We start from the raw sequence: 23,418 nt of genomic DNA on the forward strand, positions 1-23,418 counted from the left end.
AAAGCTGACATTTATGTAAAAAAGCATATTAGGTGCTGAGCCCAACCTGAGGAAACACTGTTCTTTTTCTGCAGGTGAAAGAGATCATTTCAGTTCATGGGTAGTGACCGAACTAGAGAATTCAATGCAGTTTTCTGTTCCCTGAAGGAAGCTCAGATGAGTATTTAAAGATACAATTCCTTTGTTACTTGCAACATTAAAAACGCTATTTTTATAGCCAGGCCAGCCTTTATGCCTTGACATCGCTGAACACAAAAATTCTCAGCACTTCAACAGACACCGTGAAGAACTTGATACAACTGGTCAGTAAGAAAGGCAGATACTAAACACGGACTATCAATGCTCTTTCTGGGTCCATTTCCCACAAATTATTAATGATAATGATACATAATAGCAAATGCTGAGAGAATAGATTTCCTGTGGTTTGTACCCTCTTGAAGGTTAATGTTTTATGTTCACTGAAAGAGAAGGGAAACAATTAAATAACAGTGATACTTCTGACCTAGCCTGCAGGGACGGGGGAAAGCTGTCTCACTAAGAATAAAAATGCATGGTTAATAGTCTGGTGGATTTTGCTTTCTTGTTTGTTTGTTTTAGCATTATTTTAAATGAAAATTAAATTTAGTTGTGTTTTTATACCTCATTTTGTTCTAATAAGAAAGTCAAGTACTCTTTTTTTTTTTTCTGCATAGAACAGAAGAAAAAAAGCATATTTTTTTCCTCCCCTTCCATGAGACGCAAGTGCAAGCTTATGCCCAGGAAGACTGCCTTATCACTGTGTATTCTTGTTCTTAATTAATAAACACAAACACCAAATGAATTCCAGAAATTTAATAAACTATTTCCAAGCTACAAACCTTTTGTTCACCACCCCAAAACATAAATCCTCATTGAGCAAAGCATTAAATGCTACTGCAGCTGAAAACACCGTCTGGTTCTGACTCCACACCACAGCTCTGGTTGCCTCAGTTGTCTTTGCTGCTATTTCTGCACACGAACGTCAGGACCTGAAGTGCAGACCCACTACCCATTTCAACACTGTGACTTCAGAAACTTCTTCATCTTGGTTTGAACTGCAAGACGGCTGGACCACCATTACCTAACCTGAGAGACGAGTGAAGCACACGCAGAGGCAAGGGATGTAATGAAAACATGGGATGTTGATGGACATCTGGGGATGACAAATAAAACTCCTTGTTTCATAAAGGAGGAAGGGCATGCAAGGCCATCCTACACAGAGCAAGAAGAGAGCATGCATGAGCAAGTAAGCATGCGTGCTTTCCTTCCCTAACAGGAGCACAACTGTAACATGAGCCTAACAAAAGGAACCTGGCTCGGGCTGGATGCTGATACGCTTACAGCTGACTTCCTACTCTCGGATCTGTAACCAGCATAAGCACAAGTCTTAGTGCTGCTTCTTCTCCAACAAGCTTCTAACAAGACTTAGGATGCCTGTTTTTCTTCTCAGTAATGAATTAATAGTCAGGCTAAAGGATTGCAAAAGCCCACTGAACAAACTGCTGCTAAGTTCATACACAGGCTGTTTAGACTAACAACACATCATTTAGCATGTCTTCCTTTGCACTGTTTACTCTACATCCTTTTCAATTCAAATGAAATATCATTTTTCACTTCCTCCTGAACTACCACACCTGCCTCCAGGAGAAACGGAACTTACTCAGCTATAGTGAGCACTTGAATAGGTGCATCCAATATTGGTTTAAAACTGGCTTTTGAAAAAGGTCAGGAACATAGCACAAGTAATTGTCACTTTTCAGACGCCAAATGGCACATAATAAATAGTACATCAACAAGCAAAAAGAGGTACAGAAAAATCTCATCTTCGAGGCATTTTCGACAGACACAGCCCCTCATCTCTTCACAAAACAAGACCAAGAAATACAGCCAAGCTCTAAGACTACCTGAAATCTTCATGTAACTGCCTGGTCCTACACAGCTTCATTTGTAAATTTCAGAGTGAAGTCTCTAAGTAGTTTATCTGCATGTAACACCAGATTTGATTGCCATGATCAGTTAGGATTTGCTAACCATGAAGGAAGCCTGAAATTCCATGAAATTCCATGCCACAAGCTGCTTGCTGTAGGGCATTTCCTAAGGAGAAAATGGAAAAAAAGTTTTTAAACCATTTATGGATTTTTTTTTTATTTTATTTTTTTAAAAAAACACCAAGATTGCCACTGCAGGGCCGAGGACCAAATGAAACTCCACACATCTAAGAGAAGCCTTTCTGCTTTAGGAGATGAGGAATGGTTACTCCAAGAAAAAAAAAATCATTAACACTAGTCATCAATTATAATAAAGATCAAAGTATGGGCTCTGTACAGGTGTTATCCTTACAGGAGAGACCAGTGTTAGCACGTTCAGCTGGCCCACTGACATCCAGGCTCGATGAAGCTGCTTGCCCATGCTTGTGCAAAGACACTCCTGTGGCACTTTTTCCACTCCTCTGACCTTCGGGTTACAGTACAGTCTCAGGAAGGAAAGCCAACCCTGGCTTAGTCCAACCAAGTCAGAACTAGTGCCCTATGCAGAAGTCCTCAGGCCCTTCAAGGAGAGCAAAGGACATTGTTTGAGAAAGAAACTTAGTAACTGAAGCAACAGAAATCTATCCAACACAAAAATCCTGGCAGGCAGAGCAAGTGCAAGCTGGCAGGAGCACAGGCACAAAAGATAATGACAAAAATAGGAGATGTTTCTCTACTGCCACTTCCTTTTTGGAACACTCATTTAATATTAAAATCATTCCAAATAAGGTAAGTTTTTACTCTTTTAGCCTGAAACTTTATGTTTTCAGTAGTCTTGTACAGGCAGATGATTAATGCAGATAGCTTCTGGAAACTAGAATTTATCAGATTGGTGTTAGCAATTAGTGTTGATCCCCAGCCACACCAGCTTGATGGCAAGACAAAATAAAAACAATCTTGAATTATGCTACGAACCTCTGTACTGCCTCTGTAGTTTCTCACCTACAGGTGAGAAACTCTGGAAAAGCAACTACTGAAACAACATTCTGGTTGTGAGCCTATGCTCAAGGAATTGAAACATCTCAGAAACATCGGCATCTCAGTTAAAAAAAAAAAACAACAATCTGAACTGGAGGAATGAATAGATTGTTCAGTATCAGGACATGACACTGAAAGCATATAAAACAATGACTAAACTGCTTAAATTAGTAATGCATACTATTAGTGCTCCCATTAAGAAGATAGCCAGTGGTGATAAACTCAAAGCTATGCAGTGTCAGGCAAAGTGTACTAAATATTATAATAATCATTATATTATAATGATCAGTACCAACTGCTAAAAAAATAAAACTAACACTGAATGGACTATTTGTTTCCTCAATATTTTTGGAGGGCAAGTTTTAATTAATGAGCTCTCTCCACATTCCATAAAATATCTTGAGCATCTTTGAACGCTTGTTTCTTCTGTTTTGTTTTCCAAAGCAGTGAATAAACTGATTTGCATTAACTGGACAAACAGAATGCCAGTTACAGCCTGTCGGGAATAGAGCAGAACTGAAATTTTACTTTGCCAACCTGAACCGCATGGCAATGACTCAGGCGTGTCGATCAGGAGACGAAATGCTGCTAAGAAGCCCTTGAGAAGGGGTGGCAGAGTGGGAGAACAGAACAGCAGCAATGAAAAAAACCACGAAGGCAAAACAACCTGGAATTTGAAGAGAAAACTGTGCTTGGTTAGCGTCCAGACATCAACCAAGGCACAAATTAAAAATGTTTACTGCTAATGCAAAAGCCATGCTCCACAATGAGTGAAGTAGCAAAGCCTTCCCTGAAAAGTTATTCTACCAGAATCAACAAAGAGCCGTTATTAGGAATGGGGATGAATATTCTAGCCTACTTGACTTTGCAAGCAACAGAGGGAGATGGTGAAGGAAACCTGTGACCTGCGAACAAAGGGCAGGCTGTTACAGCCAAGCAATGAGGCCATATTCTAAACATGGTGGCCCCATACAGCCTGTTCAGTAATCACAAAAGTGAATATAACCACAGGACGGATACATTTCACTAAAAAGGCCGCCAGATGTTTTAAGCAGAGGAGGCTATTACACAAAGTGGGCGAATTTTTCTGTTTTCTGTCCCCCCAAGAGCAACCTAAAGCATCAACTATCCCTAGCCACATGAACAGGATTTTACATTCCCAAAGAACATTTTTTTTCTGCCTTTAGGAAATTTGCACATGAAGGAACACCAAGTAGAAGCCTGCTGCCTGTGAAACCTGCCTTGACAAAGCTGCCTGTGTCTAATAACCTGGATGAGAGATGCAATAAAGCCGTCCTACTGGCACAACACAATTCAACTCTCTCCTACAATACAGTCAGAAAAAGTTCATCAGAAAGAGCAGAGCATCAGGGAGGGGGAGACAAACCCTCAGCCCTCCCAAAATCAGCATTAAAATCCTGGTCGCAAACACTTGGTTATTTCTGAAGTGATAGGAACTAAACAAAGGTGAACGACCACAGCTTCTCTTAAGCTGCGTGGTCAGACCCATTTCTGAAGCCTCTTGCGGAGTGAGGAGCAAAGACCAAACAACAGGTGGCAAGTCTTTCCTCACAGAAAGCAGCTCGGACTCCCCACAAACTCGCCAGAGCTGCTGCTGCTCCCTGACCGACGGGTTGAACCTGTAGGAGGGCTGCCAGGCTCACAGAGCGGCGCTGGGATGGAAATCACAGAATCACAGAATCGTCTAGGTTGGAAGAGACCTCCAAGATCACCGAGTCCAACCTCTGACCTAACACTAACAAGTCCTCCACTAAACCATATCACTAAACTCTAAATCTAAACGTCTCTTAAAGACCTCCAGGGATGGTGACTCAACCACTTCCCTGGGCAGCCCACTCCAATGCCTAACAACCCTTTCAGTAAAGAAGTTTTTCCTAATATCCAACCTAAACCTCCCCTGGCAGAAATTAACAACTTTTTTTTCTTTTTTTTTTTCCCCAACAGTCTAGAATTACTGGCAAATTCTCAGAAATTACAAGGGAAGAACTGGTATGTACCTTTTATTGCCATCTACCTGCTTTATTGCATCTATCAGCTTTTCTCCACTGAATAAACATTAGGATAATATTAGCATTACCCATCTCTCTATCTTTGCAAATTACAATGGAAATGCCAATCCAGAAAAGTAAAACAAACCAAAATAACCTACCCCTAAACAAAACCAAACCAAAAGAAAAATGCAATTGCAGATGGCTTTTCACATAGAAAGGCATGTGAGATGCCATACCATCTTCTGTTCATGACGACCTCCCCAGCAGGTCTGGACTCTAATAAAGCACGAAGTGATCCAAAGTCTTATCAGTCCATGATATCGTGTTCCTTAAAAAAATGTAATCTGAAGACCACATTGTCCTTCCTTTAAAAGGATGATCACTGTATGATACGGAAATTTATATGATGACGATGAAGATTCTTAAACTATGTGCACACTGCAGGACACGGCTCTTCTGAGCTAGGGTACCACATCGGAGCCACAAGACTCCAGTCCCCCACATGTCCAAGTGCCACCTAAGTGATTAAACAGCTACAAGTAATTAAATAATCTGCAAAGCAGATTAAAACTGCAGACCCGTAAAGCAATACTAATTGCTCAAGTAATTGCTCAAGTAAATGCATTCTTCAGGTTCTCCGCAGTTCTTCATTTGAGTATTTAGCACTGCTGAAATTGGTTTCTGGTATTCATTTGCAGACTGCCTAAATGGCGGAAGGGGGCATGGATATTCTCGGGCAGTAAAGTCAGTCTCTCTCATACAGGTAGAAAGCAGTAACATACTCTCTAAAAATCCCTGCTTATCTAACTTCTTTATGCCAGTACTAATGGGCTGGTATACATACTATTTACCATAACTACTTTCAACACTATTTTTCTTATCCTCTCCTTTCCCCGTGTTCTTCTCCTGGTTAGCAATAGTGCCAAAATTGGAGTTGCATTTCACAGTAAGTAAATGCTTTCTTGAGAAAAGTTTAAGAAATACACCACAAGATAAAATAGGACAGCTAAGAATCCCAAGAGTGAGATTCTCTTAAAGAAAAAAGCAAGCCTACGGCAAGCAGAGATGGACAAATGCCTCACAGCAGGACTACTGCACTTGAGAACAGCAGCTTGTATTAGCTGCATTTTGAAAACTCTTCATGTGACCAACTAAAAGACAGTATTTTCTTTCTGAGATAGAACACTAGGTCTAATTTAACTGTTTTTCACTTACTTCTGGACAGTCAACAGCCTAAACAGCTAAAAATTATGCACAGCTAGTTAAATATGCATCACTGTACTTGGACTGGATCTCAGCTTGTAGTTCATTTCAATTTCTCTTTACACGAGTACGAACAACTCCAGAAGAGACTGGCAACAAGAGATAAAGCTTACCAGCAGCACTTCGTATAATTACATGTTAGCTGGGGACGGGGTGTGTGTGGGGGGGTATCAGCGCCAAGAAACGCCAGTAGCTTCTATTTGTTCAGTCTTCCTCTACCCGGACTTCTTCACGCTGCGCGCAAGCATCTCAGCTTTGGGATCCTCCCCTCCGAAGGCACAGGGTGCAGGGGACAGGCTGCTCTGCTGCGGCCCCCCGCGAGTCCCCCGTGCTGCCAGCCGCCCGAGCGCGCTCCCCCCACCGGCGCCTGCCGCGACAGCGCCCGGCTCGGTGACAGCCGCCGGCCTCCATCGGACACTCTTTCAGTCACTGGATATCCATCTGTGCCACAGGAGGTACTTGGACTATTATGGATCAGGAGAAGAGGGCTATGGCACAAAGCAGAGAGCTGCAGTCCCTTGCTGGCACTTCTGTCACCTGTCACACAAGTAGTAGAGTTGATGGCTTTTTTTTCCTTTTTCTTTTTCCTTCTCCTTCAGGTGACCTCTTAGCAATGCCAAAGAACGAACATGATTTCTAACGAACTCTCAATCTAAAACTGCAATATAGTGAGATGTTATACCATGTTTTGTTGTTATTTCACGTGGAAAAATTGCCACACATCAGAGTTTGGCCTCATAGCACTTGGAATAGTTATTGCTGCACCTACAGCAACATGCCTTAGCGCTTTCTCCCAGGCAGATTTTTGTGTTATAATGAAACCACAAAAACTCTCAAGCTAGGTTCACTATGCTTCCAGATCGTTTTAACTAACTGGACATAAAGACTTACCCAGGGACTGCCGAAAGCTCACCCTGCACAGACTATTGCTTATCAATAGTAGCTCCTCCCATACCTTCTACCGGGGACACAAGATGTGGCACAGATCATGCACAGCATCCTCACTCTTCCAATTGTCCCTCTGGTGCACAAGGTGTCTGCAGTCTATCTAACTTAATTTGCAGTTTTGCTAGGAAAACTTTTGCAAGGATACCAGAGAGAGAGAGAGACATATTCCAAAATGACAAACAGACCAGCAGCAGGGATTACAGAACCAGAGAGCATCATCTCCATGGGATTAACCTCAATAGAGATAATAATCCCCTCGCTGCACTTCACATCCATAGAAGATTATGGCAGCACCAATAGACAGGAACGCATCAAATGGTCTTTCAGGCATTAATCCATCAGTAGCAAAAATTATTGACACAATGTGAAATATTGCTGCTTACCTCAAAGGCAATCAGTAAACCCATCTTTCAGCAAAAACTGACAACTGTGCAACGTATGCTGCGTATGCAGAAGCATGGCACGCAAACGTCCCTTTCCATCACTGGCAGGTTAGGACAAAGCAGCATGCCAGACTTCTCCGTCTCCATCCCAAATAGCAACCTCCACGTTTTCTATCTTATTCTATGAAAGCTCTGTAACAATACAATCATTCCTCCCTGGTGTTACGTTTTTGTTCTGTGACAAAGTGAACTACTGCCAATCAACAAATGTTAGGTCAACGTCCTATGGACAAAAAGGCATAAGATGCTGAGGGAAGCCCTGACAACTTCAACAGCAACCTAGCAAAAAGGATGCTTAAATCATTTTTTCCCCTCACACATACATCCTCAGCAAAACAAAGAAACACACGTACCATGACCACCCCACGCAGTGCTTCTCTCCTCTGGTTCCATCCTTCCTGACCCTCCCATAGCCGCTGGGCAGCAGTCTGGGTTCTGGACCGTGCATGCAGAAACGCAAAAGGAGAAGCAAGGCTGCAGCAGCGGCGTGCCCACAGCTTCAGGAGTCGAAACAAACTGCCAGAGCTGTATTGCACAGCACAAATGGAGGGACGCAGCCCTGGCAAACAGGCAGGAGAAGCTGCCCGCTGCATGGTACCTGCCTCCTGCTCTGACACAAGAAGAAAATTCCTTGACTTCCATGTGTGCATCTCTGTGATTTCCAGAATCCTCAAATTAAAATGCATCATTTTTAAGTTAACGACCACCTCTATTCAATAGGAGGTTTCAGTGCTTGCTGTAACTATTAAAGGACAGCAAAGTACCATAAATGAAAAAGGACATGGGAAAATGAGGCCATCTAACTCACTCAGCTAAATATACCTAGGTTTCAGACAGTGCCTGACTTACTGTGCTACAACAAACAAACATCAAGTGACTCACGTCAGCCAAACATGCAAAGACTTCTACACAAATCAACAAAAACCTTAATTTTGATTGAGTAGAGCAACTTTAAACCGTCAGCATTCAAACTATGCCTATATTAACTCTGTTTCTATGACAGGCAAAATAAATTGGTTCATACAGAACATGTTGAAGAGTGTGACAATTACAAATCTAAAGCCAAATTTCATGGAAACACTTAAGCATTGCCATCACTAACCTCTACAGCATTTCCGGGATCAGGGCAAACAGCTTCAGGAGAACAGCACCCATTCCTTTCTGAGGTTTCTCTTCAACACCAAAGCTCTTTGTTCACTAGAGAAAGTAAGATGAAAACAGGTTAGAATACAAATATACCAAAGAAATCAGAGCTCTGCCATTTTGAAATCAAAGATTCGTTGCTCCTCGAACAACTGCAGTTTCACAAAGCTGAGAAATGTTTAAGTAACTCCTGGAAAATGAACTATAGCAAACGAGAAACTGACACAAGCATTATCATCCCAGTTTCATCTGAGACATTCAAAGCACACAAACCGCTGAAAGAGTTCCTGTCAATTACAAGGCCAGTAAGTAACGCAACAGCCACTGATCAGCAAGAGCATCCTTCTGAGCAACTAGGCGATTCCTCATCATTATAGGAAGGGAACAGGAACTAAACTGAGCATATGTGACACTACTGAACTCGACTGACTTTCCCTTGTCTTTCCTAGTTTTTCTGCCTCATTTTGCAGAGTTATAAAATGCTTATTAGGTCATCTTGGGTTTTACAAGTGGATGCACACAAACCAGCAACGGGCAGAGTCTCAACTCCTTCCTGTGTGGTTTCAGCAAGCAATCACATTGAGATGCTCCAGCTAGCCCAAGTCAGTTGATAGAGGCAGCAAATACAGCTTTATTTGCTGTTGCACCTGGCAAATAGCTAGGTACCTTGGTGATATACTGTGCCTTGGTTAACTAGCTATGTGATAGCAGACTTATTTCACCTGTGATTCCTAATCTGCCATGTTTGGCATCAGTAGCACAGGTGTTTCTACATTATGATACAATATACAATACAGACATATCCTAAATCAATGAGGAAAACTTGAAAATAATAATAATAGTTTTAAAAAAATCTATGTTGTGAATTTTATTTTGTATAATAAAAATAACAGGGAAGATTATAGGGGAAAAAACAGAAGTCAGAAGAAGCAAGCACACTATCACTGTACCTTAGAAAGACTTTGCAAGAGAGGTGGCATTAATGTGACTCCTTGCTTGGAGAAATCTTGTAATGCTTAATAACTACATGTTTTGTTACAACACTTGTATGCATCCACAAACTAAATTAACTTGCCAGCAGGCCCAAGAGTTCAGCATCAACAGCCAAACCAGTCAGTTCTCTTCTAACTTAATCCTCCATGCCCATAAAACCCCTGCTACTCCTAGGATGGGAAGGGAGCACCACTTGGGACTCTTGGGAGTTTTTGAACTGTGTTTGTTTCCAGGTAAGACTTGAAGCCCTTGCTTGCTGAGTAAAGCCTAGCTTTCAAAAGGGCACTCGTACTTTAATCTAGGAAAGTGGAAGAACAGGTTAGAAAAAGATAGTGGCATCCACCCACCAAACAGGAACCAAGCTTATGAGTTTAATTCCCAGTGGGATGCATTTCAGGCACTGCATGCGCTCACCCAACAAGCACGCTCAACAGCATCCTCACAGCTTCAGATCGTCTGCGCCTCCTGTTCACAGCCACAGGGCAGCCACTTACATTTACCATTTCAGGAGGTCAGCTCCAGCAAAACAGCTGCTGTTTGACATAACCTTTTTCTGTTATGGACTATGAACTACATGAAATACTATCCACATTTCTCCAACACAGTTCAGCTCAAAGCAAGTACCCTGTGGCTTTCCAAACAACCAGCCTCTGCAATGCTCAAGCCTCCCAGAAAGCAGGGTGTGAAGATGAGCAGTGGATGCCATCCTTTCAACCCAGCTGTCACGTCTGCTGCTTCTACATGCTCTGCTGATAAACTAAGGCCAGCAGATACTGCAGAACCTGGCCTCATGTGCATTACTGCATCCATGCCCCCGGTCCACGCAGTTCTCTCGGATGCTTCTTCGCCAGTGCCAAAGGCCAGGCTCACACCAGGCCCAGGGAGACTTGGACATCCACAGAACCACCCAACAGTGTCCTGGCCTTGTTAAAAGAGGGAAGGCCTCCCTCTTTTCCTTCTACCTGTCATGCCACCGCTCACCTATACGTCACCATCTTGCAACTGTCTGTAGGAGAAACATCAACTCAACAGCCTGCACCAAACAGTGCGTGCGCATCAAGTGCGAACCTAGAAATGGGACTGCAAAACTCTGGCATGCAAGAAATAAGGCGAGCAATTTTATTTTTACCTCCATAGAAGCATGTAAGTATTTAAACTAGCAGTATAAACAACTGGCCCTTTTGTCACAGGAACAGTTACTGGGACTGGGTCAGCAATAAATCTCAGCACAGATACTTCGCTGCAGTTTCTATTACACCTTCAACTGCATTTCACTCGCAAGAACTTTAGTATATCACAAATAACCTCTTAGGTTCAAAACCACGGATTTTGAAATACAGACAAAGCAAATCTCCTCTATTGGCTCCAAGTCAGACCAGACTACAATTAGGCCAGCTTTAATTAACACTTACTGTATTGGCAAATCTCAAATGACCATTTATACTACTTGTACTCAAAAACCACAAGCTTACTTGAGCAGAAATCAAAGGGCAGTATCAGCAATTCCTCCAGCTTAAGTTTATTTTTTTAAAAAAAACAAACACTGTTAGGAAGTGAAAGCACGGAGACAGCTTCTACCCCACTTCCATATGCATTACTTACTTGGTGTAACAGAAATAAGAAGAAATCTTGTGAGAGCACTTAGGGAACCAGTCTTCCAACTGGGTCTGTGAGAACCAAGCTGCCCAGTTTATGAATATTTCCCTCGTACACGTGGAATATTTTCTCTCTTTAAATCTTGACTCCCCTACACTCACCCTGCTTCCATAGTATAAGTTCATCAGGGCCAGAATGGCTTGAGAAACAGTTCTTCACAAAATGAAACTGCTCTGACCGGCAGTCCCAAAACTCATTAGAATGGGGCAGGAGAGGCTGTGTAAACGTTGTTTACAAGAGCTAAATGCCTTCCTCAGTGCCAAAAGTAAACCACTCCTCCTTTAATTACATCAATTCATTTTGAGCACTGGCCAAGCTCAAATTCTCTCTGTTGTCATCAACAGAATTACCAAAAACGTGTTCAAAGCCAACGGTACACCCCATGTATTTTACAACAACAACAAAAGAAGAGGAGCAAGGCGGCTCAGAAACTTTTCAACCTTGAGTATGCCAGAATGGTGACATCAGCAGATGAAAGGTAACTAAGCCAAGTAACTGAAGAGCTCGTTTTTCAGCCTCCTAGTCACAAACAGTGATGCTCTGCAAGTGCCTAGCAGAGTTCAAGCCACATCAGGCTCCTCGCTTCCCCACCGAAATGATGCGGCAGGCTCAGAAGCTTCCCACAACATGGAGAGCGGAGTCCGAACGGGTCCTCCGACTGTACTACGCTTGGACAGGAACCATGCTGCAAACTCTGAGAAATTAGAACCATTTCTTTCCAGTCTCAACAGCATGGCCGAACTTGGTTACTTCCCACTTGATGAAACCACCTCTGCAAAGGATGAACACCTCTGGGAAATCTAATGGCACATCAAGTGCAGAAAAGAAAACCTATCCTCTTTGTTTTTGAAGGATGTGTGTTCTCCAAACAAGCGAGACCCAAGCTGACCTGTCTTACCAGATAGTTAGGACGCTCAGCCAAGAGGCCTGTGCTCACCCTCCTGACCCCACATGTGGCGCACGCCTCCTCTGACCGCACGGTGGGCACACCAGGGGCAGCACAGTTGCTCTCCCCACCGACCATCCCACGCACGCTCCTGGCAGCTGGGGCGCAGGACAGGAAGGTGAGCTCAGGCTGCTCCAGGCTGTGTCCTGCTGGGCAGGCGGTGAGCAGACAGGCGGCACCTCGCTTTCCAGCCGGCAGCCTGCTCAGCTGCAGACCCCAGGTGTCCCAGAGGCTGCTGAAACCCAAAAGGGCAGAGGAGCATAGCAAAGAACCAAGGCAGCCATTTGGCACTAGGTGCCTTCTCATAACTATTTCAGAATTGTATAAATAGCTATTACATCATGAAAAACTAAGTGACGAGCAACAGGTATTGCCGAGTGCCACCACGTCTCCACCTGCTGTGCAAAACAAATACCTTAATGATGCCTCATCCACCAGAACACATCTGCACTTACGTACACATACGCAGTGTGCGAGTCAGCAGACACCAACACAACCGAGAAGCCCCATAACTACGTCCTGACTCTCAGCCACTTCATTTTCATGACCCACCGCTGAACCCTGGCAGCAAGCCTGTCCATTGTTTTCGAGACATGAAGTTCCATTCAGAAAAAAAGCTTGAGCCACTAAAAACACCTCCACTCCCACACCAGCCTTACATAGAGCTCCCTGCTACACTGAATTGCTTCCTTTAAGTTCAAAGGGTTAACACATTTTCAACTGTCTTGCCAAAACATAATATTAGGGTAGCCAGCTTGAGCATAACTGATAAAACCACAACCGACACTTCACAGTTATTATCACCAAATTTAACAGGTATTCTATTTTTCAGAAGAGTCCTGATCTACAGGCATTCCTTGAAGAGTTTATATATATAGTCTGAATTATTATGAAGGATTATTACACATTTTGTAGGATTACAATTATTATGCAGGATTATTCCCCCCACCTGCAGCAGAGGAATAAATTTATTTATTTAAACCAGGCAATACGTCGGGTCAGCATGCATTACGCAATTTTTGTTACAAACATCTTTCCTTTTGTTAAAGCAAGGTGTATAGAAAATTGAACTCGAACTGCTGCACTTTCAAACATTGTTCTCCAGAATTGATGGCAATAAGCATAAACCCATTTTTCACGATACGGCGTCAATTTCTGATTTGGATAATTTCTCTAAGCAGCCACTACTTCCTTCTCCTTGTTCATTTAAGTACTTGGCTTGCTAAGACACAAAACATTTGTGCTCTGGCACCCCACTAAATATTCTACCCCGAGTTTTAGTTGTGTTTCTATTTTTATTTAGACTAAATATCTCAGTGCTTTCTAGACACTATTTCTGAAGTTTCACATATAAAATACAATTTGCTTGCTTCCCTCACCAGACATCCCGCAAAAAGATCTGAATAAAAAATCTCAGCAATCTCAAATCATTTGGTTCCTGGAAAGAAGTAAACGGAGCAAATAACACCACAAAATCCACTCATGTTTCCCTCTCACTTCTAAAACAAATAAATAAATACAAACACCACACAGGTTTCCAGCTTAGCTGCATTCCCCTCACTTAAGATATTTTGTGAATCTTTCTCTGTGGAAAAGGTAGGTTTAGTTTATCAAGTGGTTACATACCATACAATATAAAACTAAGAAAGCATCAAATTTCTTCTGTTACACACTACAGGCACTCAAGAGAAACTGATTCAGATCTCAACAGCCTTTTTCTGCCTATTTCCATGTTCTGCCAAGTTACGCAAATGACGTACATGTTACGTGAGAGAAATGTTTTATTACACATAAACAAAGTGTTTCAGCAAGAGCTTAACAAGGCATTGATATTGACGCCTACATCAGCTGCTGATAGAAATTAAATATAGCACTTGAGTGCTGGTACTCCTTGTCCCACAGAGATAAAGATCTGCTTCTGACTGGAAGAAACCAACGGGACGACGGGGATCACATGTGATGTAAATCCGACTTCTGCCCATCATAGCGGAGATGCGCATTCAGCACTCGCTCCTTCACATGGTGGACCACTGGCACACTTTCAGATGCACCACCAGGGACATCAATGTAAAGTGCATCTTCAGCCAGATGGGGCGAGAGGTCAGCACCGTGCGCTGCCGGCCAGAGCCAGTATCCTAATTCTCACCTTCTTTAATGATGAGAAATAAATTACGTAACAATATTTTTGTGCTGTACACAGAATTTGAGAGAAGGGATATGAATGTGAGCATCACCTTCCCTAAGTACCTCCAGCTACGTTTATTTTAAGAGCAGGATTAAGTTGAAAGTTTCAGATATTTCCCTCTGGGAAAGAATAGACCTTAAAAGCCCATAGGAAGGTCAGCCGTGTTAGATAAATAACAGAGCAGTTCAGTCCCTGGCTCCCCCCAAAGCCCTCTTTCTTAACTTTTTTTTTATTCACTACTGCTGCTAAACCAACCTCTGTCAGAAAAGAAAGTACCTAGGTATTACTACAGCGTTTGGCTTTTTGTTTTTAAACACAAGTGTTTGCACTCTAGCCATACTTCCAAATGAATATACACTTCCAAACTAAGACTCCATTAAGCTTCCCCTGCTCAAAAAAGATCACAGAATCACAGAATCACCTAGGTTGGAAGAGACCTCCAAGATCACCTAGTCCAACCTCTGACCTAACACTAACAAGTCCTCCACTAAACCATATCACTAAGGGCTACATCTAAACGTCTTTTAAAGACCTCCAGGGATGGTGACTCAACCACTTCCCTGGGCAGCCCATTCCAATGCCTAACAACCCTTTCAGTAAAGAAGTTCTTCCTAACATCCAGCCTAAACCTCCCCTGGCGCAACTTTAGCCCATTCCCCCTCGTCCTGTCACCAGGCACGTGGGAGAACAGACCAACCCCCGCCTCGCTACAGCCTCCTTTAAGGTACCTGTAGAGAGCGATGAGGTCTCCCCTGAGCCTCCTCTTCTCCAGGCTGAACAAGCCCAGCTCCCTCAGCCGCTCCTCGTAAGACTTGTTCTCCAGACCCCTCACCAGCTTCGTTGCCCTTCTCTGGACTCTCTCGAGCACCTCCATGTCCTTCTTGTAGCGAGGGGCCCAAAACTGAACCCAGTACTCGAGGTGCGGCCTCACCAGAGCCGAGTACAGGGGGACAATCACTTCCCTAGACCTGCTGGCCACGCTGCTTCTTATGCAGGCCAGGATGCCGTTGGCCTTCTTGGCCACCTGAGCACACTGCTGGCTCATGTTCAGCCGACTATCAACCAGTACTCCCAGGTCCTTCTCTGCCAGGCAGCTTTCCAACCACTCATCTCCCAGCCTGTAGCTCTGCTTGGGGTTGTTGTGCCCCAGTGCAGGACCCGGCGCTTGGCCTTGTTGAACTTCATACAGTTGGCCTCAGCCCATCGCTCCAGCCTATCCAGATCCTCCTGCAGAGCCTTCCTTCCCTCGAGCAGATCGACACACGCACCTCACTTGGTGTCATCTGCAAACTTACTGAGGGTGCACTCGATCCCCTCATCCAGGTCATCGATAAAGATACTGAAGAGGACTGGCCCCAGTACTGAGCCCTGGGGGACTCCACTAGTGACCGGCCTCCAACTGGATTTGGCTCCATTCACCACAACTCTTTGGGCCCGGCTACCCAGCCAGTTTCTAACCCAACAAAGCGTACGCCAGTCCAAGCCAAGGGCAGCCAGTTTCTCGAGGAGAATGTTGTGGGAAACGGTGTCAAAAGCCTCACTGAAGTCAAGGTAGACCACATCCACAGCCTTCCCCTCATCCACCAAGCGCGTCACTTGGTCATAGAAGGAGATCAGGTTCGTCAAGCAGGACCTGCCTTTCATAAACCCATGCTGACTGGGCCTGATCGCCTGGTTGCCCTGCAAGTGCCGCGTGATGACACTCAAGATAATCTGCTCCATGAGCTTCCCTGGCACCGAAGTCAGACTGACAGGACTATAGTTTCCTGGGTCCACCCTCCGACCCTTCTTGTAGATGGGTGTCACGTTTGCTAGCCACCAGTCGACTGGGACCTCCCCTGATAGCCAGGACTGCTGATAAATAATGGAAAGCGGCTTGGCCAGCTCCTCCTCCAGTTCTCTCAGTACCCTCGGGTGGATCCCATCCGGCCCCATCGACTTGCGTACATCCAAGTGCTGTAGCAGGTCGCCAACCATTTCCTCGTGGATAGTGAGGGCCACATCCTGCTCCCCATCCCCTTCCACCAGCTCAGGGTACCAGGTATCCAGAGAACAACCGGTCTTGCTGCTAAAGACTGAGGCAAAGAAGGCATTAAGCACCTCAGCCTTTTCCTCATCTCTCGTCACTAAGTTTCCCCCCGCATCCAGTAAAGGATGGAGATTCTCCTTAGTCCTCCTTTTTGTGTTGATGTATTTATAAAAATATTTTGTTATCTTTAACAGCAGTAGCCAGATTGAGCTCCAGATGAGCGTTGGCCTTTCTAATTTTGTCCCTAATCTTCCTTACAACACCCTTACAATCCTTCTGAGTGGCCTGCCCTCTTTTCCAAAGATCATAAACCTTCTTTTTTTTTCCTAAGCTCCAGCCACAACTCTCTGTTCAGCCAGGCCTGTCTGCTTCCACGCCGGCTCATCTTTGGGCACGTGGGGACAGACCACTCCTGAGCCTTTAAGATCTTCTTGAAGAGTGCCCAGCCTTCCTGGACTCCTCTGCCCTTCTGGACTGCATCCCAAGGGACTCTGCCAACCAGTGTCCTGAACAGCTCAAAGTCAGCCCTCCGGAAGTCCAAGACAGCGGTTTTACTGCTCACCCTCCTGACTTCGCCAAGAATAGGGAACTCTACCATTTCGTGGTCACTCTGCCCAAGACAGCTCCTGACCACCACATCTCCCACCAGTCCTTCTCTGTGAACAGATGGTCCAGAGGGGCACCTCCCCTGGTAGACTCGCTAACCAGCTGCGTCAGGAAACTATCTTCCCCGCTGAAGGAGGAAAATGCATCAAGGCAAACAGTTCAACTTCTCGCAGATCCAGCCTACAGGTTCACATCAGGAAACAGCAAAAGTGTCACAGGAGTCTATTGACATTTGTCACCACAGACTGGTTAAACATTTCTTACCCAAAATTACTCTATTCGTCTTCAACTTAAAAGAGAACATGACCCTCCATAGCTTGGTGTTACACTTGCTCTTTCCAAAAGCAAGCATAACACAGCTCAGAAAGCAGGGAATACAACAAAAATGATACCAGCTAGGGCAGGCAACAACCCTACACCCCTCAGCTAACCACCACCACCTAAAACACTGCTTTCTGCGGGTGTAGGGGGAAGATCTTAAATGTAGTGATCTACGTTACCAATGCCTCTGCTGTATGACTACATTGCCAACAACTAATGGTTTCTAGAAGGGGAAAAAAAAGCAAGATATTCCGCCCTGCGTCAACATGCCAAACCCAGTGCCAGCCCTCAAAACACAGACACCTCCAAACTCCATGCAGACGGGAGGACTCCAACAAAAGGAGTCATAACGACCAATGTTACAGCTACCTTCCTAGATACAACTGCTAAGCATCGTGCCTTGCCACTGAAGCCACCCAAGAGCTAAAAGCCATTAAAATACAGAACTCTCTCGAGATGGTATTCTTGCAGCCAGACAGGCACTGTGACCTCCTATGCCTTTGCAACAACAGTCATGTCTTACCAGAAAAATTCTAGCCTTCTACAGGTTTTGCTTCAGCTAGATTCGTCTCAACGCTCTAAAGCCCTGAGAAGATAAATGTGAAGTGCCAATGAGTTCACTAAAAGGAGCCATCGCCTTACGGAAACTGCTGAATTGCAGCCGTGTTGATGTCTCCTCTAGAAGCGTCCTATACACAGAGAGGCAGAACAACGGAACAACTTGAGCAGTTTGGCACAAGATAGACTTGACAAGCGGTTCAGCACCATCAACTCAGATTGTTTTTTAAAGCAAGGTGATTAAAGTCAAGGAAACAAACCCAGTCTTGTTCAACATAAGCAAGTACTGTTGGAGACCTCGAGTCTGCCTTCAGTGTTAGCACAGTCATTTGGAAGAGTCAGGAAGATCTGATGCAGTCCCTCATTTCTGTGCCACTGGAAAGAAGAAACGCTTCCTAAGTTGAGCATTTATAATAAGCCAAGGCCAAAATTACACTGGAAAAAAGAAACAAGAAAATTCTGGTGTACACTTTAAGTTCCATTGCTCTTTAATTACTTCCTAATTAAATTTACATGCTTTGATAATATCTACTTTTACACACTGATCCAAACGGAAATAAATGCTAATTTCCCCTCAAAATGAACCATCAAAAACTTGTACATTTAAATAAGTTATTGAAATTAATTTCAAGTTGTCTTCAGAATATTTTCATGTACTGTGTTTGATCCCCAATTTACAAAACTCTGCCAAGGATGCATTAATCCACCATCACTCATCAACTGTCTTCTGCTCTTATTAACAAGAAATGTGCTTCTTGAATAAATAATACAGAATCTGTCAGTATTTAAAAAATCACCACCAGATGCTCCCTATATAGACATGTTCAACTGACTTGCACATCACTTGTAACATTAAAATAAAATTAATTACAATGCATTAAGTAAGCATTATCTTTTTATGAAGAGGTTTTCAAATTCAGTAATTAGGTCTTAAAGTTAGAGCACTGATTCATATTATGGAAATATTGGATATTTTTTGTGTTTAAGTACAGAACAATATAGGTTGGAAGGCATCTACGAAGGTCATATGGTTTAACCCTCGTACAGGTCAGCTTAGATCAGGGTGCTCAGAGCCATGTCCAGGTGAGTTCTGAGCACCTCCAAGATGCGCTACCTCTCCGAGATGCACGCTCCAGCGTTTTACTAGCCTCACGCTGTTCATTTTGGCCCTAGTTATAATTTACTTCAGTGCAGCTTCAGTCAAGTGCCTCTCATCTATCCCTGTATCTCTCCCAGAGGTTAAGGACAGTCAAGCTTTCTGCAGTGGTCATCTCTTCTGAAATAAAGATTAGTGACGTACACACTGGGAGCTGATCGGATATCCATAGACAGGCCCTTAATTAGATCAATCAAATATACATTCAAATAGCAAGTCTGTGTTATTATTTTGCATATGAAAGAATAAGATAAATCTTCAACGTGCTAACATTTTCCTTCATCAAATCTGAAACAGACTAGTGAAGTAGGGAGGAATTCTCTCTTTATTTCAGAGAGCTAATGCCTTACTAATCCCTTAGCTCTCTACAGAAATTTATATATAAGCCTTTTGGATACAGAGACAAACCCTGATTATCTGAATTGCTGGTATCTAAATTTCTGAAATCCAAAGGTCAGATATCTCCCCTGAGGACAGATGCTCTGGCAGGCCTTTGGATTCCAGAAACTAACTTGATGGTATTTGAACAGTTGTAACAATTTTAAGTGCTATATTAAAATGCCTTGGATCAAAGTGGGGAAGTTTTTCTTTGTTTTAGTAATAAGTGTTTAAGTTGCTCCAAATAGTACACACAAACGTAAATATTTTCCCTCTTAATTAGTGTCAATATGCTAGTTTGCTCAATACAGTTACACTCAGTGGTGTTATATTACATAATGTAATCGATATATCACTGTACCATCCCAGCCATTCATTCCAAACTCATATTAATTTTTATTTACTTTTAATTAATCACATAGTTACCATCTCCTAACAGGACTGAAGGCTGACCTATATTAAAAAGCCCCAGGCTGCTGGCAAACCAAAGATGGAGCTACGCTTTTCACAGCAACACATGGTGGGAGGACGAGAGACAACAGGCACTATTTGAAACAAACGAGGTTAAAACCGAGTGTAAGGAGAAACTCTCTTCATGAGGACGCGGCCCTGCAAAGCAGTGCTGTCTCCAGCCTCGGAGGTTGCAATGCCCTGCACAACCCGGTCCCCTCGCACAGCTGGCCCAGCCACAAGCAGGAGCCGTGACCACGGAGCTGCCAAGGTTGGTTAACTTGAACCATTTTGAGATTGCCTCTTCCCCACTGCCGTGTAGATAGTGGGTCTCATTCCCTGAGTCTGGAATTCAAGGTGCAAAGTCATTTGACTTATTGCCCTGTTTTCAAAATCCCTCAGCTTCATAATTTCTTCCAGCTGTGATCAATAGCCTTCAGCTTCCTACTCATTCTGTCAGTTTTTAGGAGGAACCATAACCAATCTTTCTACCAGTAGACATTTTTCTACCCAGACAGGTGCTCGGGGGCCAGACCAGGTGACACAGGTCTGCAGTAAATGGCAGACATGAAGAGGAAAACAAAGAGAACCTATGGCAGGACACACAGGGCAGAGGACAGGCACTCCGAGCATGCAGATCCCCTGCCTAGGAGGGATTTTTACACTTGACTCGCATGCAGCCCCAGAAGATTCAAGCAAGTTCTTCAAGAGCCCTTCCAGCTGCCGTGCCCAGCAGCACATCAGTTCCCCGACAGGTTTTTCTGTAACACATCGAAACGTGTGACACCGGCGTGGGGGCGACATCTTGCCCTGTACTAGCAGCCCCTCCTGAACAAGAATCGTGGAGACTGTGGCACAGCAGCATCCCAGTGGTCGCACCCAGAATCAGGTCAAGTTCCGGGTACTGCCCCAAAGCAGCTCTCCTGGTGAGGTGCCCCTGACAACAGACACTGCATGGCACTGCGCTTGAGGAAACATTTTCCAAAGGGAAGAGAGACAAGAGCTGGCCTTCCATAATGTTAGCTCTTTTTGTGCTCATTTAGCTCATTTGTGAATGTGTGTTTCTGTCCATCTGCAATGGGGATCAACTGCCCCATAGATAATGGAAAGGCAGCTGTGCTTCCAGGCCAGCAGCACTAACCTACAGGCATCCTGTAAGCAGCATCCTCACCCAAAAGTCCAGAATAAGGCTTCACATCAGTCACAGTATGGAGCGGTTGGTTTGGTGCCACACAGCCCTTACCCGGGTGATCCTGGGGAGGAGGAATAGCTTTGCAGAGGAGGCTGGGTTGCTGGTCTGCGAGACAGGCCTTTCTGGTCGGTGACCTTAGACTAGAAGCTTTTAAGGGCATATATTCCAAGAAGTTGTTTAGACTAGAAGCTTTTAAGTGCATATATTCCAATAAGTTGTTTCCTCGCTGCTAAATAAAATGCTACTCTTCTTGGAAGGTCACACCTTGTTCTGCTAGTTTTGCCAGCTCAGAGTCGAGGCAATGAACAGCCTGACCACTCATCATCACGTATGTAAATGTTCACGTATACGCTACTGGTCAACATTGCTTCACAGAACTAGGTGTAGAAATGGCTGCAACTGAGCAAGCCGAGGGTGATGATACACATAAATCCTAAAAATAAAGGTTTACTTACTTGTTCTACCACGCGCTACACCAGAAATCATCAGCTTTGGTTTCAAAGGCACTTGTGCAGCTACAAAAGGCTTCTGTTTCCCAACAAGCATCGCCACACTGAAGCAATACTAAATACTCCAGTGACCGCCTGAGCCTACAGTGCAAAATCAGAGGAGCGTCCAAGGGAGAAGGTCATCTTTTCACTTAGCAACCCTCAAGTCGAGCAGAAGACTCCTACTGCCTTCTGGGGAGGGTCAGATCTACCCATGCTACTCATTACTGGCACTCACTTTATTTTGTATTTATTTTGCCTTTTCCTTCAACCGAAGGAAATTAAGGTACCACCGATCAAGGCCTAAAGCCAAGTAAGAGTCTATGTGGAGTTGCTCTGAAAGTCATCTACAGAAATTCTATAGAATTTCTGTACAATGTGCTTCTTCCTTCTTTTATGCAAAGTAGCACTCAGTCATCTGAATGTGGTAGTCTAAATTTCTGAGAAGTACTTCACTTCCCAATTGGGACAGCCCAAAAGAAAGCTGAGATGCTGGGCTTTGATTTGTTCAGGCACTGCAACTAAATTTTAACCATGTGCATTTATAAAAGAGTCTCCACACAGTGGATCTCATGACTTTAAATTCATATTCAAATTTCAAACCAACTTTCCTTACTGCCTCCCCCTGACAAGCCCTCCATTCCTCATGTTCCTCATTTCATTCACCGGCGGCCTTCTCCCATTTCCTCTGAGCTGTTATAAAAGAGAGATTCCTGGCCCAAGTTATAATGCACATTTCTGATCATTATTACCTTGGATCAGATTCAGACCAGTAAAAAAATACCCATTTTTATTCCCCTGTTCTCTGTGTAACTCAATATATATTGCCTAGCAATCCTAAAAAGTGCAAAGCACAAGAATGCAGATAACATTTTGTTTCCAATATTTTATTTCTGTTAAAGCATATATTCCATACCAAGAAGACATGTTCTGCCAAGATTTCAGACATGTATGGCATAACAAAATATGGGTGAATTAAAATCCTTGCTTCAAAACACAAGATCTCTAAAAAGAGATTCAGCAGGAAGTACGTTTCAGACACAAACGGTTTCAAATGGGTGCATTTTGACATACAGAAAAAAAAAATAACAGCACTGAATGACCCAAGTCAAGAAAACATCACCTTCCAACCTGGAATTGCTATCTCTCTTCTGACATCCACTAACCTCACTCCTTGAGAGGTCTGCTTGGTCATCACCAAGAGAAACGTTAAGAGAAATGTACCAGCAGATGAACAGTTCAACTTTCCACTGTTCGACAACAGTTCAACATTTCCACTGTTATGCAGTTCTCCCTGTTAACACAGACACAGAGTAACATCTTAATTAGTCATTAAATGATTTGCAGTTATGGGGTTTGTGTATGTGTGAACTTCAAGTTTGGGCCTGAACTTTTGCTTTGGTTGGCTGGGGGACTCCCCCCCTCTGCGTTATTTCTCTCTCTCTCTCTTTTTTTCTCTTTTTTTTTTTGCTGATGGAAGGAGAGGGAACAAGTAACTCTTCAGGAGAGGAATGCAGCAGCTGACTTGGTGATACAGTTCCTTCCCCTTAATGTATTCTTACTCAACTTCCACGAAATGTATTTTGGAGAATCTGTTCCTCCTTAATCTGTGAGCCCAAATCCTTTTC

General features: G+C 43.7%; 1 protein-coding gene across 18 annotated transcripts in view; it reads right to left on the minus strand.

Annotated features, from left to right (window-relative positions):
• WDFY3 (WD repeat and FYVE domain containing 3) overlaps positions 1 to 23,418 on the minus strand; it is a 189,011-nt gene that overhangs the window by 125,892 nt on the left and 39,701 nt on the right. For 17 of the 18 annotated variants that reach the window (XM_083834169.1, XM_083834167.1, XM_083834168.1 and 14 more), the window contains one exon: positions 8,792 to 8,886. The gene's annotated coding sequence lies outside the window, so the exon portion shown is untranslated. Of the gene's footprint in view, positions 1 to 8,791; positions 8,887 to 9,357; positions 9,380 to 23,418 lie in introns of those variants that run through there. The other variant, XM_083834171.1, reaches the window with a different exon arrangement.

This window comes from Anser anser, assembly GCF_964211835.1.
Source record: "Anser anser genome assembly, chromosome: 4".
NCBI classification, from domain to species: domain Eukaryota; kingdom Metazoa; phylum Chordata; class Aves; order Anseriformes; family Anatidae; genus Anser; species Anser anser.